Source organism: Acipenser ruthenus, chromosome 17 (genome assembly GCF_902713425.1).
Source record: "Acipenser ruthenus chromosome 17, fAciRut3.2 maternal haplotype, whole genome shotgun sequence".
NCBI classification, from domain to species: domain Eukaryota; kingdom Metazoa; phylum Chordata; class Actinopteri; order Acipenseriformes; family Acipenseridae; genus Acipenser; species Acipenser ruthenus.
In genome coordinates, this window is record NC_081205.1 from 17133221 (window position 1) to 17159482 (window position 26262).

General features: G+C 38.1%; 1 protein-coding gene across 1 annotated transcript in view; it reads right to left on the bottom strand.

Moving 5' to 3' along the window:
- pak2b (p21 protein (Cdc42/Rac)-activated kinase 2b) overlaps window positions 1-25947 on the bottom strand; it is a 59026-nt gene extending 33079 nt beyond the window's left edge. The window contains exon 1 of the mRNA XM_034039155.3: window positions 25688-25947. The gene's annotated coding sequence lies outside the window, so the exon portion shown is untranslated. The remainder of the gene's footprint in view (window positions 1-25687) is intronic.
- Between the last annotated feature and the right edge of the window lie 315 nt (window positions 25948-26262).

Consider the following 26262-nt stretch of genomic DNA (forward strand, 5'->3'; position numbering starts at 1 on the left):
AGTGTGTGCGTCAGTCGCTGTGTACTGTCCTTAAAGTGAGGCCAATTTTGCTACACCACCAAAAATCTCCTCTGATTAACAGAAAAGTAAAAGTGCGAAAGTTTCCTTGCTGCTTTCTCCCTCTCAGGAATTTTAAGTAGGGTTTCTAATACTCATTTTCTTTTCATTTTGACTTATTTTGTTGAAACAGAGGCATTGTGGTACTGTCATTTGAACTGATGAATTCTCATAGAATACGTTTGGGCAACACCAGAAATAACCGGTCAAATCACTTTTCAGACTTTTAAAAATGAACACTGCATATGTAGCACAACATATATCTCTCTATTATCTAGATAGATAGTTATATGATTGATTGTTATGTGTGCTGGCTGCTTTTGGTGCTGGATTATTTGCTGGTTCCTGTTCCTTGTTTTTTGGTTTGGTGTTGTTCTCAAACTGACTCAGTTGCTCACCCTATTTTCATTCTGATAGTTTCTATTTCCATTGTAAGTATTCAGACCCCTGACCAATTCTCTCATATTACTGAATTACAAATGGTACATTGAAATTTCGTTCTGTTTGATATTTTATTTTAAAACACTGAAACTCAAAATCAATTATTGTAAGGTGACATTGGTTTTATGTTGGGAAATATTTTTAAGAAAAATAAAAAACTGAAATATCTTGCTTGCATAAGTACTCAACCCCTGTGCTGTGGAAGCTCCCAGTTTACACCGATGAAAGAAATTGCCCTAACGAGGACACAATTACCTTACCATTGGCCTCCACCTGTGAACCATTAAAGTTGCTGTCACATTTTCTGGATAAAAACCCCACTGTTGAAGGATCATTGGTCAGACTGTGAATCTGAAGGAAAATGAAGACCAAAGAGCATTCTACAGAAGTTAGAGATAAAGTAATACAAATGCATAGATTAGGGAAAGGGTACAAAATAATATCCAAGTGTTTGGATATCCCAGTGAGCACAGTTGGATCAATAAATCAGGAAGTGGAAGCTGCATCACACCACCCAGGCACTGCCAAGAAAAGGCCGTCCCTCAAAACTCAGCGCTCAAACAAGAAGGAGACTTGTGAGAGAAGCCACAGAGAGGCCAACAATCACTTTGAAGGAGCTACAGAGTTCAGTGGCTGGGAGTGGAGTAATGGTGCACCAGTCAACCATATCAAGAGCTCTGCATAACACTGGCCTGTATGGGAGGGTGGCAAGAAAGAAGCCGTTACTCAAAAAGTACCATCTGAAAGCACGTCTGGAGTTTGCCAGAAAGCATGAGAGACCCAGCTGCAATGTGGGAAAAGGTTTTGTGGTCAGATGAGACCAAGATAGAGCTTTTTGGCCAAAACTCAAAGCACTATGTGTGGCGCAAACCTAACACTGCCCATGCCTCAAGACACACCATCCCTACAGTGAAGTATGGTGGTGGCAGCATCATGCTGTGGGGATGCTTCTCATCACCAGGGACTGGGCATCTTGTTAAAATTGAAGGAAGAATGGATGGAGGAAAATACAGGGAAATACTGCAAGAGAACCTGCTTCAGTCTGCTAAAAAACTGAAGCTTGGGAGGAAATTCACCTTTCAACAGGACAATGATCCCAAGCACAAGGCCAAAGCAACATTGGAACGGCTCAAGAACAAAAAGGTGAATGTCCTACAGTGGCCCAGTCAAAGTCCTGATCTCAATCCCATTGAGAATCTGGGGCATTATTTGAAAATTGCGGTCCACAAGCGTCGCCCAACCAACCTGAACAACCTGGAGCAAATCTGCAAAGAAGAATGGGCCAAAATCACTCTTGACACTGTGTGCAAAGCTGGTACATACTTACCCCAAAAGACTTAAAGCTGTTATTGCAGCGAAAGGAGGATAACCTGAAATGGTACAAAGGTAAGCGGTAAACTGCCAGAGGTTAAAAAAAAAAAGTTTAGGTTACCAAAAACTGAAAAATAATGTACATTTCAGAGATACAAAAAGGCCTTTTTCAGGGAACAAGTAATGGGTTAACAACTTACAGCTGTTCTGCAGCAATGGAAGTAAATTAAGCCTTGAAAGTTGATGCTAACAATTCCTACAGGTGTCCCAACTTTTGTTGATTACTTACAAACCCTCTGTCTGTATAAAAGCAGTGTTGGAACAGACTGTGTTACTACACCCTCTTAAGCATTATTTGGACAGTATTGTACTGCAGGAAGTAGTATATTGCTCTCATAATGGCGAGAAAAAGGCAATTAACAAAGGAAGACAGACAGACCATTATAACCCTTAAAAGAGTAGGTCTTTCCTTTAGAGAAATTGCAAAGAAAGCCAAGGTGTCAGTGAGTACAGTTTCCTACACCATCAAAAGGCACTTGGAAACTGGAGGAAACTCTGACAGGAAGAGGTCTGGCAGACCCAAAGCCACAACAGAATCAGAAGACAAGTTTCTGAGAGTCAACAGCTTGCGTGATAGGCGGCTCACAGGACAACAGCTTCAAGCTGGTCGAAGTAAGCAAGTCTCAGTTTCAACTGTAAAGAGAAGACTTCGAGCTGCAGGTTTGACAGGTCGAGTGGCAGTAAGAAAGCCATTGCTAAGATGGCAAAATAAGAAAAAGAGGCATGGGCCATGAAGCACCGCCAGTGGACTACTGAAGACTGGAAGGTCGTCTTATGGACCGATGAATCAATTTGAAATCTTCGGTTCATCACGCCGTCGCGTAGGCGAAAGGTTGGTTCCTCGGTGTGTGACACCAACTGTCAAACATGGAGGAGGAAGCGTGATGGTCTGGGGCTCTTTTGCTGGATCCAGAGTCGGCGACTTGCACAGAGTGAGTGGCACCCTGACCCAAAACTGCTACCACAGCATTTTGCAGCGCCATGCAATACCCTCTGGTATACGCCTAGTTGGTCAGGGGTTCATCCTACAGCAAGATAATGACCCAAAACATACCTCCAGGCTATGTCAGAACTACCTTAGAAGAAAAGAACAAGACGGTAGGCTTCAAATCATGGAATGGCCAGCACAGTCTCCAGACTTAAACCCCACCGAGCTGGTTTGGGATGAACTGGACAGAAGGGTGAAAGCAAAGCAACCTACAAGTGCAACACATTTGTGGGAACTTCTGCAACAGTGTTGGGAAGAACTTTCCGAACAATATTTGATTTCCATTGTAGGAAGAATGCCACGAGTGTGTTCGGCTGTTATATCTGCAAAAGGTGGCTACTTTAAATTTTGTTAAACAAAACGATTCCATGATTTCTTTTTTTATCTCCAATTGTTTATTTGTTCTATGCTTTAATTTCAGAGTACACTGAGACATTAAACTGCGTAAATTTCAATAAAAACTGGAAAAATGGAGGTGTTCTAAAACTTTTGACCGGTAGTGTGTGTGTATATATATATATATATATATATATATATATATATATATATATATAATGTGTGTATATATACACATTTTGTCCCTTCAGATCTGTAGACTTCTGTAACCTTTCATTAGTGGAAACTTCAAAACAACAACAACAACACCACCACCACCACCACCACCTTCATTGCTCATTTCTTGTAGACGCCGACATATCTGAACTTTGTTCATCGCGGTTTTCTTTTGAAACTTCTCCAATCACATGAAAATAATTTGTTATTTCCCTCATCTTGGTTTGACAAGTTTTCAAACTGTCTGCAAACAAGTAGCCATCGCGCTGATAAATCAGTGAAATTGGGATTTGTAGTTGTTAATGTGTGTCTAACAGTGGGCAGTGGACATCAATAAACCACATTCCCAGAGTACATTATGATTGCGCTATGAGTGTTTAGATCTGTGCGTTTTTTTCTGGTTTTGTTTTATACTGTCAGCTTAAAAAAAAAATTCACATTCTTTTAGTCACCTTTTAGGAATTTCTAGTGGCACACATGCGCCTAAATCAGTCGCACTGTAGAGCCCTGTTATGTTGTTTGGTTTCTGATTTAGTTCCTGAGAAGAATAGTCGCCACATTTATCATTATTGAGGTGCCGCTCGCCGAGTGCTATTGTTTTACGTTGTATTGACAACAGAACTGGCAGAAGGCACAGGTGTCGTTGTCCATCAAATCAACAGTATGAAGGTCACTCTTGAAATCAGGACTTGGATGTGTTGCAGTAAGAATACCTCTGTTAAGAAAGGGGAACAAAACTAAAAGGCTAAAATATGCACAAGAACACAGAAATTGGACTATGGAACAATGGTCAAAGGTGCTTTGGAGTGTTGATGGATGGACAATGACACCTGTGCCTTCTGCCAGTTCTGTTGTCAATTCAATGCTTGTCTTCTTTCTATTCCTTAAGGATATTATCTTCAAGTATTGCTCATCCTTGTTAGACAGCTTTTTGGGTCTTCCAGTCCTGGGTTTGTCAATGACAGATGATGTTTCTTTGTACTTGTTGATTATGCTTCGGATACCACACCTTGAAAATCGAGTGATGCAAGCTATTTCACTCAATGTTTTTCCTTCTTTATGCAAGTCAAGGTTGTTATATATATTAGTGCTGGGACAAACACAAGATTTTCATGTTTGGACATTCGCTCACAATTTAAATATTCGTTCGGATATTCTTTCGTTTTCAAAAAGTAATAAAAGCCATTATATTGCTCTGAATGCAGGCAGAGACTGCATAGCAGCAGGGTCAGGGTGTGTGGCTGTGGCCCCTGTGTGTGCTTTTATTTTACAGCAAGCCCTTACAATATGTAACATGTTAAAATATAAAAATATCCCAGGAGTAAAGACTAAGTTGTGTGGGACTTACTTTACCCCAGTGAATTAACTACAAAACAAAGGATGCCAAATAGCAGTTCAAGTTAAATGTTTGTTTATTCCCGAAATAAATAGTACATAAAGTTGACAAGTATTTTATTTATTTTTCACCCTTTTTTTAAATTCCTTGCCGTTGCTGTTTCTTCACAGTAAACAGTGCCCATCAACTAGTATTCCGCGGTATATCGATACCTACAGTATATCATGACACCAAAATACTACAATACCTAATATTGGGGTAAAATAAAAATTAGTATCACGGTTTTTCGATACCGTTTTTCTTTCTTTTTTTTTTTTGGAGCTTTTAAAACTAATTGTGTGCTTTAAAAACAATATGAACTAAGCTTACTCATTTCTGCTTAGTGGAAGTGACCAACTACCCTGCGCACTCTGGGAAAATTAAATTACTGCAGCAGTCATGGCGAATGCTGGAGAAGCTTGATGTGGAACTATTTTGGATTTCAGCCAGATGACAACGGCAATCTGGCTGAACGCCTACAGTCAAAATATCGAACGTGTTTTAAAGAAGTGAAAAACAAATGGAGGAAATGCCACCAATTTACTGAAATATCTTTCAGATCGCCACCTCTTTGCCGAAGTTCACTTTGACTGTAGTTTCTTCCGTTCTTATAGTTTAAGTGAATTCCAATGCATATTACTGCATGTCACAGCAGTAATAACACATAAAACAGGATTGCACTAGAAGCTGATCAAAAGGGAGTTCATTGATGCTGGTTTACTTCGTCATTACAGTGCATTTGCTAGAAAGTGCAAAAATAAAATTTGCCGACATGTGTCATTAAAACTCTACCGCATGAATGTTAGCAAAGTTTTTCTATTTTGGATTTTGTGTTAATCTGTATTTTTATGTGCAGGTAATGGGACAGCTGTGAAAATCCTGTGTTTTGAATTGCAAGCATGAGCGGTGGAAAGACCAGAATGAATACAGACTTCACTGCCAGCAGATCAGTTTCCTAACAGGATCAACATGACGTCTTGCCTGCACAGGTCCCCAGTCACACAACACAAGTCCGCCCATGCACATGGCTACAGGTTCAGCATGAAAGCAATGAAAAGTACTTGCAGTTTATTATAGTAAGTATAGTGGTAGTCTTTTTTCTAATTTACTTTCTTTGCAAGATTTTTAACAACCAAACTAGCATGATGGGTCAAGTGGGCTCCTCTCGCTAGTAAAATGCCTTATGTTCTTATTTAATGTGCACTGGGGTGTTGTTTTCATGGAGACATTTGGCTTCAAACAGAATTATGTTCTAATAGCATGTAAGAGGAAGGCATCTACATTGGTGGCCCATTTGTTTTGTTTTGGAAATGTAGCATTTAAATATAAAGTGTAACTTAATTTTTCACTATTGAATTGCGTATGTTAGTGTTGTTAGTAATGCAGTTCACCAGAAAGTTTTTTTTTTTTTTTAATCCTGCTGAACTATTTTTATTAAATCATTTGTAAGTGGTGATTTTCCAAATATCTAACACTAACATTGTAAAATGAATGCAGTGGTCAAAATTAAAGAATACAACGTTTGTGTGTATTCCCTAATGCAACACATTACTGCGTTTGTTTAAAAAGAAATGTTTTACAGTGTACATGAATCAATCAACCTAGTCTAGTTTAGCATTATACTGTTCCTTGTTTTACTTTAAAATATTAGAACAGTATATATTCATGGAAGTGTTATATTGTATGCGACTAAGAACATAAGAAATGTTACAAACAAGAGGTGGTCCATTTGGCCCATCTTGCTCATTTGGTTGTTTACTGATCAAAGCAAGAACCTCATCAAGCCATTTCTTGAAGTAAGCGTGTAAATCAGCTTCCACAGCAGTGCTTCATTTTTTCATTCCTTGCTCATTTTTAGGGCACTTCTAAGATACCCCTGTATGTAACACATCTGGCGTAGTTATATAAACTCTGCTTCAAGGAAAGTATTTGTGTGTTATTTTGTTATATAGAAGAATTAAGAGATTCCATGTAATTGGAGTATTTGAAGCTGGCCGAAACACCAGTTCTTTTTATATGCAAGAAATGAAAAAAAAAAAAAAAAAAATGGTGTCACTTAAACCAAGTGTTGCTCTTTCTTACCAGTTTTATTTGAATTTTATAGGTCGGTATATATATATATATATATATATATATATATATATATATATATATATATATATATATATATATATACATACAGTACTGTGCAAAAGTTTTAGGGAGGTGTGAAAAAATGCTGTAAAGTAAGAATGCTTTCAAAAATAGACATGTTAATAGATTATATTTATCAATTAACTAAATGCAAAGTGAGTGAACAGAAGAAAAATCTAAATCAAATCCATATTTGGTGTGACCACCCTTTGCCTTCAAAACAGCATCAATTCTTCTAGGTACACTTGCACAAAGTCAGGGATTTTGTAGGCATATAGTCAGGTGTATGATTAAACAATTATAAACAAGGCCAAACAGGTGCTAATGATCATCAATTCAATATGTAGGTTGAAACACAATCATTAACTGAAACAGAAACAGCTGTGTAGGAGGAATCAAACTGGGTGAGGAACAGCCAAACTCAGCTAACAAGGTGAGGTTGCTGAAGACAGTTTACTGTCAAAATTCATACACCATGGCAAGACTGAGCACAGCAACAAGACACAAGGTAGTTATACTGCATCAGCAAGGTCTCTCCTAGGCAGAAATTTCAAGGCAGACAGGGGTTTCCAGATGTGCTGTCCAAGCTTTTTTGAAGAAGCACAAAGAAACGGGCAACGTCGGCCAAGGAAACTTACTGCAGCAGATGAAAAACACATCATGCTTCGCAACTTCAACTTCAAAAACACATCAACTTCGCAATCGGAAGATGTCCAGCAGTGCCATCAGCTCAGAATTGGCAGAAAACAGTGGGACCCTGGTACACCCATCTACTGTCCGGAGAAGTCTGGTCAGAAGTGGCCTTCATGGAAGACTTGCAGCCAAAAAGCCAAACCTCTGACGTGGAAACAAGGCCAAGCGACTCAACTATGCACGAAAACACAGGAACTGGGGTGCAGAAAAATGGCAGCAGGTGCTCTGGACTGGAGTCAAAATCTGAAATATTTGGCTGTAGCAGAAGGCAGTTTGTTCACCGAAGTGCTGGAGAGCGGTACACGAATGAGTGTCTGCAGGCAACAGTGAAGCATGGTGGAGGTTCCTTGCAAGTTTGGGGCTGCATTTCTGCAATTGGAGTTGGGGATTTGGTCAGAATTAATGGTCTCCTCAATGCTGAGAAGTACAGGCAGATACTTATCCATCATGCAATACCATCAGGGAGGCATCCGATTGGCCCCAAATTTATTCTGCAGCATGACAACGACCCCAAACATACAGCGAAAGTCATTAAGAACTATCTTCAGCGTAAAGAAGAACAAGGAGTCCTGAAGTGCTGGTATGGCCCCCACAGAGCCCTGATCTCAACATCATTGAGTCTGTCTGGGATTACATGAAAAGAGAGAAGCAACTGAGGCTGCCTAAATCCACAGAAGAACTGTGGTTAGTTCTGCAAGATGTCTGGGCCAACCTACCTGCCGAGTTCCTTCAAAAACTGTGTGCAAGTGTACCTAGAAGAATTGATGCTGTTTTAAAGGCAAAGGGTGGTCACACCAAATATTGATTTGATGTAGATTTTTCTTCTGTTCACTCACTTTGCATTTTGTTAATTGATAAATATAAACTATTAACATGTCTATTTTTGAAAGCATTCTTACTTTACAGCATTTTTTCACACCTGCCTAAAACTTTTGCACAGTACTGTATATATATATATATATATATATATATATATATATATATATATATATACACACACACACACACACACACACAGTAGTGTGCAAGATTTAGGTCCTGCATGAAAACCTGTGGGTGAGAATTCTCGGTCAGTAATCGGTGATATAGAAACAATAAGCACTTGTGTGAATGTTAGACCACTTTGTGCTTCTTAAACAGCTTCTAAAGTCTCATACATTTCATCATGTGTGGCTATGTGTTCCTTTCCGCTTACTATTTTAAAGTATTACATGTGTGGCGTAATAAAGCCATCCATTCAAATTAGACAATCACTGATTTGCCTATTTTTGCAAATTTTCAAGATTTTCAGTTACAGGGGTTTGATTTCATATGCACAAGAAATCACAACTAGAGAAGCAATGGTGTGTTCTAATACACCTGCACACTGCTCTTATATAGTAGAATATATGGGTCTGAATTTACTACCACACAATAATGTCTCGTTGGTTTTAATTTTTAAACCTGACAAAGTGCATAGAACATGTGTGACGGGCTGCTCTATGAAATGCTGCATTCATAGTTGTATGTGCAGGTAACAGTCAATGCTGCTAATGCTTAGGAGAAAACCTGGTTCACCATCGAAATTCAAAAGGTGTTTGTCCAGGTCTTTCAGGTATCTGGTGAAATTTTCTCGTTTCTCCCACGAAATGCAAATACAACAGTGAGGTTTATGTCTAAGTGTTTTTCTTCTTGTATTTTCATTTTCTTGCTCTTTTAAAAACATTTGTTTACAGTCATTGGTGCAAGCTCTTTTTTTCGAATTGTCCGTATCTTTCTTCTGAATGTAACCTATTGTCTGCTTTACAGTGCTTGTTGTAATTAGTGATAGATATGGCAGCTGTTGACATTAAGCAGCACTCTGCACACATAGGAAGGAATCTAACATGAAAAATATTCGTATCTGAGGTGTGAAAAGTAATATCAGGATTTACTTCTCTCAGTTTAGGGGTGTTGCCATGGTAACAGAAATATAAATTATTCACCTTTTTCTATATATAAATATGTATTTTTATGTTACGGGCAAACCCTGAAACTGGGCAATTTGAAATGAATCCAAGATCTGTCATTCTGGGTTTTGCCCAGGCAGATCTAGGCGTGGACAACAATGCCCGGGCAAAGTCCGAAATTAATCTTTCATTTTATGTTTGAGAGCGAGCGAGAGCAAGCTATGACTGAAGAGCTTGTTTGACCCGCCTACCTGAGAAGCCTCACTCACTCACTCTCATAAAAACTACACAGGAAGTCCAGTTTCAGAAAATAGGCATATATTAAAAAAATTATTTTAAGTATTTTTATTGATGACATGAAATTAGATATACAAGACTAATTTATTTTAAACAAATGATTAAATCTAGATATGTATTACGTACTTACTCTCAGTCACTCTGCTGAGTACACTCTCCAACTCTTAGATTGCTTGTTATAAACACTGTCAAACGCAAATCTATTATTATTGGTTGTTATTATGTTATTAATAATACTGTCCTTTTTATATGCAAGTGTCAATGGGGTTTCTCATGTTCCTTCTTCCGAAGGTCTGCCCGTAACACACATACATACATATTATATATATAAAAAGGTATAAACCACAGCAGGCTGTGCGGTGGTATATATCATCGGAACTGCACGGCCCAAAGCGGTTTATACCGCTTATAACACGGTTAACTGTCATTTGGGGGATGAAAAATAATGAACACATTTTAAATTAAGACAAAACCAGAAACTTTTATTGTGTATACATCCGCAGTGTAATAGTCCTAAATTTAATTTATTGCTTGCTTATTAAAAATAAATTGCACACATCAGTTTATTGTGAATTTCTGCATTGAAAGTGGCATCTCACTAGAAACTAGAGGACTGAGCACATGCTGATGATGGGCAAAGTTTCAAATGACACCGAGGAAGTAAGGGGAAAAGCTGCCATGGATGCTGAAGCTGTATCCTCAGGTGAGTCGTTGTATGCGAGGCACACATATTCAAGTCTCTTTTCATCCTTTCGGATCTCAAAAGATGTTTTTGTTAGTTGTCTGACACCCTTATGTCCAAGTTGTGCCAGATTTTTTTTTCAGGTGGACTGCTGTCTTCGCTCAAAGTTGGTGTTGTACCAGTTATCTGGAGTTTCACCCCCAAATATATTAAAGGAAATAGGTGGAATGTCACTCATTTTTGGCAGTGGTTTTGTAACCAATAACAAATAAAATGGAAGTTTGTCATGGAATTTAGAATGCAGTGGTGCATAGTGATTTATTTAGTGTGAAGCGGCTCATTAGTATGCAAGCCATGGTATACGCTATATATACGCACCAATGTGCTGTTTAACCAATTTATATATTTTATATATATATATATATATATATATATATATATATATATATATATATATATATATATATATATATATATATATATATATATATATATATATATATATATATATATCTATCATATATACACACACAAAAAAATATAAAGGCTTCATGAGATTATTGAATGCAGTAATTCACTGGGTCCTACCAATCTTCTGTGGCAAGCTGAACATACCGAACCCATTCAAGTACAGGGACAGGTGAACCACGGTGCTGAACCCAATCCCTCAAAGCCCTGGGCAGGACAAGCTTCTGGAGCCAATGTCAAGTCTGGCTTGTGGCGCAGGTTGCTGTTGCTTTGTTGAAGTTTGTGCTGATGAAACTCTGTCATCTTCACAAAGGATGCTAGATCTGACTAGTTCTGACAGAAGCCCGTATCCACTTGCCTTAAACTCACACTTGTTTTTTAAGATACATTTTTGAATTCTGCATCATCATCATCATTAAGTACACCAACACCTAATCAAGAAATGTAATGCCTATTCTATAATGCAACCAACCTTCACCAGGGGGCATATGGAGGTACCCTGTCAAACCTGTCAGTCTGCATTGTTACACTTAGGGGTGGATTGCGCACATCGAGATCAAGATTCGATCACATCCAGGATTGACTAATGAATGAATACTACATTTATTTCTGTTGCGCGTATCAAGATTGGTTTCAGATCTACGAATCTGAGACTATCTAGGATTCACTCGGTAATCCAGGATTGATGCTGTCGGCCTGCATTGTTACACTTAGTGTTTACGTAGACTGTATCGGGAGAGGCTCTTATTGAGGTTCTCACTGACATGCAGGGGGGAGAGCTACATTCTATAACCTAACCGTGAATTCTACTTTACAGTTTACTATTTTTATTTTACTGGGCTAGTTTGGTTACCTAGAGAATGACAACTTGTGATATGGATTTTACGGTCTGTCTAGGGGCTAGGTTGAGACCACTGTCTGCCTGTGCCACCTAGCCCCTCGATTGGAACCCAGGCCTCTAGGGGTGAAAGGCAGGAATGCGAGGCTAGTGAATTAGCCCACTCCTGCCCGAGCTCGCTCCGGAATAGCTGTTTACAGGAAAACGGGACTTTGAGCCTTTGTGATTTTGCAGCTTTCTATAAAAGGAAATATTGAGTAGAGCTTCCTGGTGTGAGGTAGGCAGCCTCCCCCCTCCCTATTTATAAATCCTGTTTCCCTTTTCTGCTGGTGAAATCTGTATGCGTTGACCCAAGCTCCTCCACACACTGCACACACAGGCCAGTTTAGCACTGCTGACAAGTACAATATCTGATGTTGCATGGCTTGAAACTCACACTCACCCTACTGCACAGTCCTGGATTTTAGAGCTACCTTCAGTGAAGTCTATTATTGAAATGATGAGCCATGAGTTTGATGTTAAAACCAACTCAATCACATAGAGGGTCCTCTTATTCCCCTAAGATCAAGGTTACAGTTAAATGCAATGTAAAGTGTGTAAGTTTAGTGAAGATGTGTGCAAAATCAATGAGTTATATTCATCATGTACAGTGTGACAGACAGACATACAGATATGTGGTCAGTTAAACTATAATTAACATTTTTGTAACACTTAAGTCATTTGAGATATTGCACTTTATAGAACACTGGTTCTATCCATGCAACAAAATGGGGACCCTTATAGGTAGATGCTTTCTATTCATAGATGTGGACTACATGGGAATTGTAATATAAAATCAGGGCTCTCCAAAACCTTTTCCCATGGAGGGTTCAAGACACACATCTACCTTCAATGAAAATTATTTAACAGCCAACATACAACCATAGATGTTTGTAAGAATTGCAGTCTGACAGTCTAAGATTTAAACTAACATGAAATCCCCGTCAACAAAGAGTAGCACAGCTTAAAGAGTCCTCGTCACTCCTCTGATGTGTCATTTTGTGGGTTTGCTTTTTTTAAACTTTGAATTGGAACCCAGAATAAATACATGTTGTTTCACTTTTACTTCAGAACCACTGTTTCAAATATAATAGCAACAGCAAGGAATTATTTCACACTCACCTGTTATCAATTTTGCAACTGTGTTGCATTCTCAAGAACGAAAGGCTGCTAACAGAACGAAAGGCTGCAAACAGTGACGAGCGATAGCCCCATCACTAACACACTCGCCGAAGAGATTCTGATGACAGTGCAGTGGGTTCCCAAATAAACAATTGAGCACTGTGTTAAGACCCGCTGAAATCAGGTTTATTTAGTGGTGCAATCAGGAACAATTGAACACACTATAAAAAGCAAAGTAGTCCTAAGTAACAGCTGCGTGTGTTTGGAATGACACAGAATGAGGAAATCAAAGAAAGAAAAGTAAAAGAATGACTGGATGATTGAGGTGTTTTTCTCTGGCGTACTCCATCGCTAAATTCTTTTAGTTTACATTTAGAAGATGCCACAATGAGAAATAATTTGCTTATTTATATATTAATTTAAGATTTGAGTAATTTAGTTTGGTATGTAACTATTCACAAACCACCATTTCCAACATCCTTAAATTTACAGTTTGGAGGTACTGTAGAGTTACAACTACGGTACAACAAAAAAATCCATAATTTCAAAAAAAAAAAAAAAAAAATTTAAAATCAAAGAAAATTTGATTAAAAAAATAATAATAAAAAAAATCAGCAACCCTGGATGTAATGCTTTTGATTGGCGACCCAAACGAACACAGGAATAATGAACCCACCATCCCAAATTATTCACTATTCAGTATTTTAACTGAAATACTTCTTAACCAATCAAAAAACAACTATTTGTAACTACACTATATAAGCATCAAACTTTACCAGTTTTACAGGTTGCTAAAATGTTTGCTTTTATCAAATTAATCTTTAGTAAAAAAAAATACAAAAAGAATAAACTAACATATTGTAACGACGAGACTTGTAATCTCGTCGTTATTGTAATCCTCAGAGAATGCAGGGTTGAAGAAATAGCCAGTTTGGATACAACGATGTGGTACTTTAACCTCAAAGTGGCCATTCGCAATACTCGAATGCATGACAAATGTAACTTTAAAAATCCCAAATCCCCGGATGCCATAATATTTTGCTTGATGCTTGTAGATCTCATTAACATCTATCCAAACATATCTTTGGGTGATTTTTTGGAGTCCCCCCCACACAAGTTATTATGGCCTAAACTTGGTACAAATAGCAAAAATGCTATTGGAATTTGGAAGACTGGTTCCTAAGGTTCTTACAGCAATACGTACATTTTAAGACCCGCATCCCCTATAGGGTAAAGGGTTAGGCTGAAGTTCGAATAAAACTTGTCGGTTACCCCTCGTCTTGCAATTTGCCAGAAGTGAGTAGGGTGCTGCTAGTATTTTTTTCTTAAAAGCCCTGTTCAATACGAGTAGAACAAGGTGCTACACATGATGGTAGCATCTAAGTTGCACCCAGGGTGATTTTTCTGGTCAAGGTCCCTTTCTCACTTTAGGTTGACCTTTGCAAGGTCACAGGTCAAGGGGACATTTAAAAATAAATAAAATAAATAAAATAAATAATGGCTATTATTTCTGAACTCAGTGTGTGTCTGAAAACCCCCAGGTGAATTTTTCTAGGAAAATCTGAGACGGTCGGGCAACGAAATGTCCTTTTTCTGGTTGAGTTGGCGTGGAATGACCCAGATACAAGTTTTTATAATCAATTGGTAAATCAGAACCTTAAAACCACATATTTAGTTCTACAACTTGTCATTATGTGACACCAGCGTGGAACACAGATACAATATCATTAACTCAAAACAAACAAGGCAGCTTGTCATGTCGTGGCAAGAAACGGACAGTTTTACTCCATTGAAAGAGATGTAACCTTGTCTTATTTAGTTGAAAGGGGGAAACATGGCCAACAATAGTTTGTTCACAGCGCTGCCTTCCATTTTATGAACTTGCCGCGTTAGTTTACCGTTTTTCTTCACAATCTCCAGTGCTGTTTTTATTCTGCCATCCTTAATAACAATATAATGTCTTTCTTGGGATCTTACTGTAAAACTTATTTTCCTCAAGTCACATATATGATCAGATTCAACTAAAGCCATTATTAAATGAAAGGGACTCCCCAGCATGGTAAGTTGCCATGGTAACAAGCAGCTTTGTGAGGCGCTCAAGGTTTGTGCGTCACAGGGCAGCACTACATTGTTCCAGCTTTCTGGCCGTTGTGTTTTCACTACTGGTGACTTTTTAAAGTTGAGACTTTAATAATGCCACTAGCACTTCTGTGGACTTAAATTTATTTGATATGCTTAAATGTGTTTATTTCTCAAATAGGAATGTGCTAAATGTTTTTTTTAGCCTTTGGGAATTATTGGCGAGTCCATACCTCACCTCAGCTGATGAGCCGCCACTGTTGCATTTATTTTATTGAACTGCTCGTTCTTGTAAAGTAAACTCTGCATTTGTGACCAGAATACTTGCCTGGATTGCTTCCTTTACCTCCATGTTACAATATCAACATAAAATTGTGTTGCAACACACTGAAAATACCAGTTTTAATTTTCAATTCAACATCAAGCATTGCAAACATACCAACTGTCAGTTGTGCAGTTTTTTCAAATATGCATTGTAACCAGGTAGCATACATTCATCTCCTTCTCCGAGACAATTTAGCTAATTGATCAGCTTTCTTCAGGAAAAACTTGTGTCTTTTCCCTACACAATCTGGATGCCCTGTCTCAAGATGTCAACGGCTTAAGGCTTTCGTGAGCCAGTACAGTACTTCACAACAAATGACACGAGGAGGCGGATCATCCTCGTCAGCAAAGTAAGAAAACTGAAGTTTCTAAGATGGTAACTGCAATTTTTTTTGTTTGTTTCTTTGAGCTACAGGTAGGAATTTTTCATTTTGTATCCACTTTAACAACTGTTTTCAAAATCCCAAGTAACCGCACGTAAAATGTCACCGGATACTTTCTTTTTTGTGGTTCACATTTAAAGCAGCAGACTGGTGATAAAACAATACATTATTTACATAATTACTACTAATGATTTGTATGCAAATTATATTTATTTTGAATATAAGCATAAGAAGTTGTATAGTGAAACTAAATCTTAACAGTGTGCAATGAACGTTGTATTTTTTAGATAGTTTGGCAATCCATATTTGGGTCGCAACTCCCACTTTAGGAAACGTTGACTTAAGGTAAGAAAGTGAATGATTGCATGTACAGGTTAAACATGTTCTATAAAATCAAGTTATCAGATTATAACCAAATGCAATCAAGCGTCTAGAGGAGGCTGGTAATGATAAGAAGTTTGGGTGATCATGTTCACCTGGTAGTGTGTGACAGACAGAGGACCCTAAAAACTTCCTCCCTAGTAGCTATACAAATCATATTTAAACCTACAGTCTAAGGTATGACTTAACTACTGCTGTGATGAGAAGTGTGATCAGGTAATGGACAGACTTACCTGGTCATTTCAATAACATAACTAAAGAAGGGAAGCTGTGAAACCCAGGACTGCTTGCAGGGCTAGTGCCAGTTTCAAGCCCTGGAGCTGCTTTGGGTCTCTTCACATCTACATCGTCAACAAATACACAGTGCTTCTGTCCAAACACTCAAGTTACATGGATTAAGGCCACTAACCAAGGCTTTATGGCTCCTAAACAGTCCTGCTGGTTTTCCAGTACAGTGGTCCATATGTACTGGGTTTCTTAACCAAGGAAATGGGTACTGTACCATATTTGGCTATTCATAAATATGCTTTACTGACTGGTTTAATGAATTTTTGTTTGACATCAGCAACATTCTATTCTGCCCGTCTGTATACAATTATGTTTCAAGTTCATGCAGCAGCATGATTTTGTTATTTCTTGATCTTACTTGTGCTGGCTGGAAATGAAAATGATTTCTGTAACTGCTGTTTCTAGATCAAACAGAGGAATCACACAAACATTAAATCGTACACACCAGTTTGTATTTAGAATAGGGATCAGATGGCTTAAAACACCATCTTCCTTTCCTCTTCTCTTTCTATGTGATTAGCACAGCAATCAACTGTGCTAATCACATGTGGACTGTGCATTGACAAGAGTCTTCACGATACAATACTATTGTTTTACATTCGACCTTCAAAGGTGAGGTCAAAGGTGACAGACAAGGTGATTTTTTTGATAGAGCATATATGGGTTCCTATCTGTATTCCACAGTAACCATTACTCTATCTGCACTTTGGAAGGAGTGATACGCTAGTTTTACATATGACCAAAGATTTTGAAAGGTTTTTAAAGAAATGCATCATTTGGCCATATTGGTTTACGCACAAACAATTTTTTGAATTTTTGAAAAAGTCAATTGTATTGACACAGGGATGATGCCTACCAAGTTCAGAGTTAGTTTGTTAAACAGTTTCGGCAAATTTGGTGACAGCCATTTTGATAGTAAAATTTATCGCAGCAACTTGTGCTTCGCAAACTTGAAGCGAGTTTGGCTGCTGATGACATATGCGAAGTTTCAGATAAATCGGTACAATAACCATAGGCTTACCAAGCCAGCTTGGAAGCCTAATAATAAATAAATAAACCAATCTATACAATTGCACAGTATCTGGAAAGCTTTTTTTTATTATTTTAAATCAGTTTTGCAAAACATTCTGAATTTGACAGGTTAAAAAAGAGTCTAAATGGACATTCATTTTAAAGAAAATGCTGCAGGTGAAAGCTATCCTCTCTGGCTCTTGCAGACCTCTTGTTTTACATGCCGGTGTAATTCAAGAATAGCCGTTAACTGAAAATAGCTGTTTCAGTAAGAAAGGCCTGGTAAGGAATGTGTTGGATCCAAAGTCTGTATAAATGAGTATTCCAAAGCACAGTAAGGATGAAGGCGAAATGCACCAAGGAATCAGTATGGGTCAGAACAATGGACACAAATTCTAAGCGCATGATAATAGGGGCATGTTATAGACCACCAAATTCAGACAAAGAGCAAAATAATCTGTTATACAATGACATTAGAAATGCATGTGACAAAGAAGAAGCCATACTAATGGGGGATTAGTATGGCTAAAAAGACTAAAGCTAAGGTTTACAATTATAAAAAGGAATTATGAAGGAATGAAACAGAGACTAACAGAAGTAGATTGGAGTAAAATAGAGAAAACATCCACAGAAAAAGAATGGCTATTTTTCAAAAATGTATTACTAGAGGTGCAAAACAAATACATCCCAAAAGTAGACAAATCAAAATCTAAAACAAAATGGTTTAATAGATCAATTACAACAAATATTCAGAGACAAAAGGCACTTTACAGGGCATTTAAAAGGGAGCAAGAACAAAGTACACAGAAAGAGTACTTGGAACTGCAAACGCAAGTCAAAAAGGAAGTTAGAAAGGCCAAGACAGATATAGAAATGAACATTGCAAAGGGGGCTAAAAGCAATTCCAAAGTTCTTCCAATATTATAACAGCAAAAAAACATTCAAGGAGGAAGTAAAATGTCTAAGAGATACAAATGGCAAAATCATAGATGAAGAGAAAAATAGCAAATATATTAAAATGATTAATTTCACAAGTTTTTACAAAAGGAGGATACAGACATGACCCGCATGTCAACCTGTTCCTATCTAGTTTTAAATAACTTTAGCATAACAGAGGCAGAAGTGTTAAAGGGACTAGGAGCTCTTAAAATAAACAAATCCCCTGGGCCGGATGAGATCCTCCCAATAGTACTCAAAGAAATGAAAGAAGTTATGTACCGACACACTGGAAAATTGCAAACGTAATACCGATCCACAAAAAGGGAAACAAAACCGAACCAGGTAACTACAGACCAATAAGCCTGACTTCTATTATATGTAAACATATGGAAACTATAATAAGATCCAAAATGGAAAATTACCTCTATGGTAACAGCAGGGCTTGAATTTCATTTTTGTGTGATTGGGGGGGGGGGGGGGGGGGGATTTCCCCCCTATGCTGCAGCCAATGGGGGTATTCCAAAAAACTATATTATATATAAAATAAGCTGCTTTCAGGAGACCTAACAGCTGTTCATCACTGTGAGACAGAGCACTCTCCATTGCCCGACGTGAAGTTTTTGCATGCAGCAGCAGAAAAAGGTGCTTTTCTTTTTAACCAGCAGTCCATTTCTTAATTTCTATATTTTTTTTTTTACTCTTTACACTCAGCCCTATTTCTGCCTGTTTTTCACTGTTTTCATTTATTTATGTTCTGGATAGTTTGTACTGCATGCATGTAACATATCAAATGAAAGATAACAGAATTTACTTTCAGATTATGCAAGTTGCAACAGGATCAGAGATGAGAATATATGTTAAAAAAAAATGCTTTTCCAAAAAAATCATGTTTGGTCACTGCTATATATATTGTAACCTCAATATGAAATGAACATGGGGGGGGGGGGGGGGGGTTCTAGGCTTTCCAACGATACCGCCCCTTTCAGTCTAGCTGCTACAATGAGCAATACACTCAAAACATAGGACTATATAATGAAGGCTGGGACAGTCAATCCCTTAATGCAGTTCGCTACTCAATTACAGGTAGCATTTGTGGAGCCCACTCAGTACTGAATACACTGCGGCAATGCTGTGTTGCAGCGCCAGGATATACCAGTATTTTTTATTTTTTTTTATTTTTTAATAACAATACAAAATATCGTTAATAAAGTGACTGACTTATTTGTGAATTAATGCTCGATTTCAAGAAACATTTTGCCAGGGCAAGCGTGAATACGTTAAAAGCATCCGGCTAGGAGTACAGCATTCGTCACAAACACCCACTACCTTAGAGATTGTTGTAGTGTTTCAGACATTCCAAATTGGGTGAGAAATACAGTAGCTTGATGTCTTAAAATATCTCTGCGGGATTTTCCCCGCACTGACAGTTGCAGATATGCGGGAGCAACTTGGAAAATGCACAATTCCCACGATCCCGCGCTGAAATTCAAGCCCTTGAACAGTATCCTGTTAGAAAGTCAGTATGGTTTTAGGAAAGGGACATTGTGTCTAACTAACCTGCTTGATTTTTTTGAGGACACAAAAATCGAAAATGGATAACTGCAAAGCATATGACATGGTTCAGTCCCGCATAAAAGATTAATTCTCAAACTGAACGCAGTAGGGATCCAAGGAAATGCATGCACATGGATTAGGGAGTGGTTAATATGTAGAAAACAGAAAAGTAATGATTAGAGGAGAAACCTCAAAATGGAGCGAGGTAACCAGTGGTGTACCACAGGAATAGGTATTAGATACTCTGCTCTTCCTAATTATTATTATTATTATTATTTATTTCTTAGCAGACGCCCTTATCCAGGGCGACTTACAAAATCACATTATTTTTACATACAATTACCCATTTATACAGTTGGGTTTTTTTTACTGGAGCAATCTAGGTAAAGTACCTTGCTCAAGGGTACAGCAGCAGTGTCCCCACCAGGGATTGAACCCACAACCCTCTGGTCAAGAGTCCAGAGCCCTAACCACTACTCCACACTGCTAATCTACATTAAAGACTTAGTTTCTGGTATAGTAAGCAAACTTTGCAGACTACACAAAAATAGGAGGAGTGGCAAACACCATTGCAGCAGCAAAGGTCATTCAAAATGATCTAGACAGCATTCAGAACTGGGCAGACATGGCAAATTACATTTAATATAGAAAAGTGTAAGGTACTGCATGCAGGCAATAAAAATGTGCATTATAAATACCATATGGGAGATTGAAGAAGGAATCTACGAAAAAGACCTAGGAGTTTATGTTGAGTCAGAAATGTCTTCATCTAGACAATGTGGGGAAGCTATAAAAAAGGCCAACAAAATGTTTGAATATATAGTGAAAAGTGTAGAATTTTAGTCAAGGGAAACTTGTAAAGTTAACTTTTCAAATGTTAACTTTACAATGCATTAGTAAGACCGCATCTAGAATATTGTGTTCAGTTCTGGTAACCTCGCAAAGAAGAGCAACCAGAATTATCCAGGGTTTAAAAGGCATGTCGTATGCAGACAGGCTAAAAGAATTGAATCTATTCAGTCTTGAACAAAGAAGACTACACATTCAAAATTCTTAAAGGTATTGACAATGTTGACCCAGGGGACTTTTTCAACCTGAAAAAAGATACAAGGACCAGGGGTGACAAATGGAGATTAGATAAAGGGGCACTCAGAACAGAAGATAGGAGGCACTTTTTTTACACAGAGAATTGAGACTGGAACCAACTCCCCAGTAATGTTGTTGAAGCCGACACCCTGAGATCCTTCAAGAAGCTGCTTGATGAGATTCTGGGATCAATAAGCTACTAACAACCAAACGAGCAAGATGGGCTGAATGGCCTCCTCTCGTTTGTAAACTTTCTTATGTTCTTATCTGACGTTGCAGTCTTCAACTGCAGCCTTCTTATTTCCAGCCGACGGCCAGCTAAATTGCTGTCTACTTTGCCTGATGAGCTGCCTAAAATACTTGTTTCAAAAAGAAAAAAAAAAATCGTTTTTACAGTGCTTGTATGTTCCAGATAATAGTATTCCAAATGTTTTTTTTTTTCTTCCAGTAAAATAGCGCAATTTCCACAATTCATTACTGTGACAGAGAAAGAATGAATCTTGGGACTGGATGGTCTGACAATTAATTCCAGGTAAAGGTGGAAGTCGGCCCTCTAGAAAGGGGGCGGACTTACGGTACACCAAGTCATTGCCCCAGAAGGGAAGCGAGGTGGCAACCGCAGACTGGAGGAGAAACGGTTGCACTCGCTAACCAAGGGAGTGTGACGGACGGTACAAAAGTGGACGTGGCTAAGCGATCTGTTCCTTTGTTATGGTTGTGAGCGAACCCATGAAGGAGAATAATAAAGTAACCGTGAGTGTTTAGTGTTTGGTTGTTTTGTCGTGTCTAATTGAACTCGTTTGTCATTGTTAGATGGCTAACACGTACCGGGAGCTGTCGCTAAAGGCCAGCACCAACCCCGACAGCAATGCACTACTGTACACTAATAAATTGTATTTCACCACTTGCACGTTAGCACTCACTCTGGACTTCGTCTGATCGTGTGTGTGTCATACTGTGTTTATTATTTCGGGACTGTAATCCGTTGTTGGGAAAAGTGCAGTACACATTGCCGTGTATTGCCTGGGATTAGTCTTTGCGGTCGCCAGACCGGGAATACAAAATAAACGTTTGTTTGGATCATGAACTTTGTTGTCTGTCTTCTGTTTCGTAATCACATCACCACTTTGCCACAATTACGTATGCAATTTGAGTAAAACATTCCTTCTCTAAGGGCATTTAGTTTCCCGACTCATGTTTCCATGGACACCATGAATCGCAATGGACCAATCAGTTTCGCGCTTACAAGCGATGTTGGTGATGAAGGCCGAACTGTACAATCATCGATCGGAGTGCCTCTCGTGGTGACACGTTCTAGCAAAATTGAGCTACAACAGCATTACAATGAAAGTCTTAAATAGAGTGTATACAATCTAAATTAATAACTTTTACCCTTTTCCAAGGTGCTACATACACGTGATTTCTATAGCAAGTAGTCGTACTTTAGTTTAATACAAATTCAAGCTCCTAAGCCGTGTATTGCAGTGTCCTGTGACAGACTGCAAGCACCAGCCAATAAGGGAAGCTGCTCCAGATTTCCTATATTAGCTAACCATGCTAATCTCCTAAGGAATTGGTATGTCTGTTTGTGCTAATCTGTATTAATAAAATGAGTAAGAAATATCCCAAACCATGTATATATAAATGTAATTTGTAGACCAAAGTGATTTTTGGTTTCAACATTACCGTTTTCCATTTGATAAATAATGTTGATATGGAACAAAAATAATGTTTTTCCATTTCATATACATATTACTTGATATTAATGTACTGGACTTTTACTTTCAAGTAAATGCAAATACATCATTTATTGTTATTCGTACTTATTTTAATCAAGCACCAGTTAACAGAATTGAAAAAATATTAAACAAAAAAAAAATACAACTTACTCTAGAAATCGCATTAATGTTTACAGAAAATGCATCAGAAACAAACTTCTGAGAACTGTAAAATCAACAGTGTTTGAAATCACCAGTGCATATTTGCAAAATTGGTCAAGCACTGTAAGCTGCCCAGAGCTGCGTTGTCCTCCAACTCTGTAGCTCCGGGTTGGTTGCATGGTGGGCCTGCAGAGTGAAAAGAAGCGGTCGGCTGACGGCACACATTTCGGAGGACAGCGTGTATTCGTCTTCGCCACTCCCGAGTGGTAGTGGTGAGCCGAGCCTAAAATACAACTGGATATTTCAAACTGGGAGAAAAACAGGGTAAAAGCAACTGGCGACTACTAAATGTATATTATATATATAAAAAACACCCATAAAACCCTGAAATTCGTTTTGGGTGGGGGCAGTTGCCCCCTGCACCTGCGCTGGGGGAGGAGCCCCATATCCCACTGCCTTCTACTTAGAATTTCTAGCCTCCTACTTTAAATGAAAATGAAAAGACTGCAACTGTGACGGCGATGATGATGCTAAACTAATACCATCGGTCTGATGGTATCCTTTAAAATGAGATGTGTTGTATTCCCTGAGTGCCGGTACTTGATTGTTGCCTCATAGTTTAGACACAACATGACTCTTAGCAAGAATTTAGTTTAAGTCCTTGATGCCAAAAATAATCTAATAAGGCCACACTGTTGATTTTAAATATGCCGGCACACAGGTTGAATTTCGCTGTGTTGCCTTCCAGCATGAAATGAACTGCGATGATGAACAACATGCCCTGCGATGATGAACAACATGACCCACCTCCTCTTAGCTCTCCGGTTCACTTCGGGCAGGCTGGATAAAAACATCCTTTACACACAGGTACTGAAAAGATGGGGCGAGGCTGCTAGAGTACATACTAATACATGATAGTCTCAGATTTGTAAAACAGACACTAAAACAAAATCTATGCATGAACATCACTGTTTATGACCGCCACTTTTTTTTTTGCATGCCATCTCAAATTTAACTTTAAAATATATATATATATATATATATATATTATATATATATATATATTATATATATATATATATATATATATATATATATATATATATTTTGCAGGGTTTCTATTTACATCTGAGGCATTAGCCTGGTACAAGAAAGATGTTGTAAAATACAGTACAGTGACAGAAACAGGACTCTTATTTCTGAGCAGTTTGGTCCAGTCCAGGTTTTACTTTGTTCCTAATTAGTCACATTCCACAGGTATCATCGGAGTGTTTTATTTTGCAGAAAAAAAAAATGTTTAAAGTGATGCAATAAGACCTCAGGGTTTGGATTAGCACACAGTGGGAAATGGAAGAAGTGGGCTAAACTTACCAGGGCAGTGATACAGGCTACAGCCCTGGATCCTGCAAGTAAAGGAGGCTGTGTGGTCCAGTGGTTAAAGAAAAGGGCTTGTAACCAGGAGGTCCCCGGTTCAAATCCCACCTCAGCCACTGACTCATTGTGTGACCCTGAGCAAGTCACTTAACTTCCTTGTGCTCTGTCTTTCGGGTGAGATGTAATTGTAAGTGACTCTGCAGCTGATGCATAGTTCACACACCCTAGTCTCTGTAAGTCGCCTTGGATAAAGGCGTCTGCTAAATAAACAAATAATAATAAAGTAAAGGCCCATATACTTAACTCCAAACATGTGAGGGAGATAACGTTGTCACCTAGGGCTATGTATTAGCGATTGCTTTATCTTGCCCTGCATCACCCCTTGGGCTATTTTCTCCATTAAAACATGTATTTTACTTGTTTTTTTTAAAAGGTACTGTACTGTTATAAATTATGGAACCTATAAACCTGTGTTTTTTTTTTTATTTCCTTCAAGTAGGGGTTGTTAGTTTCCGCTTAATTTCCAAAACGTTTAAACTTTAGGATAAAACACGTTTAAACTTTAACATATTGCAAATGTCTGCAACATCTTACTGGCACCACTTTAAAAACAACAACTGAAACTGTAATATCCCCCATCGGATACATCTGGAGAACCGTTTGTCTGGTTGTAAAAACGTCATACTGTAAGTTGATACCATATTTACCCCCTCTCACACCTCTTATAAAACACAATACAGATTAGACAACGGGCCGACTCTGCACCTGTCTCAGACATTGCACTTTTTACACACATACCCTGGACAGCCCGGATATATAACATGCTGCGCAATTCATGAACTAAGACGCATATCAAAAGTAGAGGAACTGAAAGACTACCAACATTTGGAATGTTCACTTAAACGTACAAGTTCAGTGTGTGAACTTTAATTAAGCAAAGATGTGTATTATTATTATACATGAAATAGGATCTGCAATTTTAAACCTTACTATTAATTACCAAAGTGCTAACAAAACATGGATGTCTCGTATTTTTGTCTAACTGCTTTAAATACCAAAAATTAATAGTTGTATCCACCTGTAATACTCGTTTCCCGGCAAGAAAATGTCATGATTTTTTCTCTTCCTAGCCTTAAAACAATGAACAAAATCTCAAAAATGAACAAAGCAAAACTCGCGTATTTGGAGATACCATCTATATATTTGTTAAAATATCAGGCTTTCCCTTGGCTTGATCAAAAGTTTTGCATCATGTTTCCGAATCAAGCAAAGAAACTCAACGTGATACAGATTGCAAATAATAATACAAAAGAATATCCTCTGCATATTGTTTTCGAGCAAGCGTTGTTTGTTCGTCTTTTAAAATGTTACATATGTATAAATATGTAAAAATGATAAACTCACCAAGCGAAGATCTCAACTCCACAGCTTCAAACTTCCACAAACTCCAGACTCCGCCTCCCGGAAACCGACAACAATGTCCTAATTATTTGTACTTTAAAATAACTAATATTTTACAACCTGTTTTTGTGACACTTCTCTAATAAACACATTAGGCTGAACTGCTTCCTTGCTTGTATAATTTATTTTTCTTTCTCCTTGTCGGGCAGAGACACCGTCAGATCCACAATGGCGGAGGGGAAGCGGAACTAGCGACCCAACCCAACTAGTTTTTTTTTTTTCCCCCCACACAAAATAAATACGTAAAATCACACTAGTTGTTTTTTTAAATACCCCAATAACACATTTACTCATTGATTTTGAAACCGAAACACACAAATAGTTTTCATTAATAAAAATGAAACGGTCTCCACGCTAAGCCCTCGCAAAGGATTGTGGGGATTGTAGTTTCTAGTTTCATTTAGCGGCGGGTAACTAAGAGAACGGGATACGTTCTGGACAGCAATTCGTGTAATTTACCGGTAACTTTATTTAAAACGCAATTTTTCTGGGTTTCTGTAATGCAGTATATACCTCCA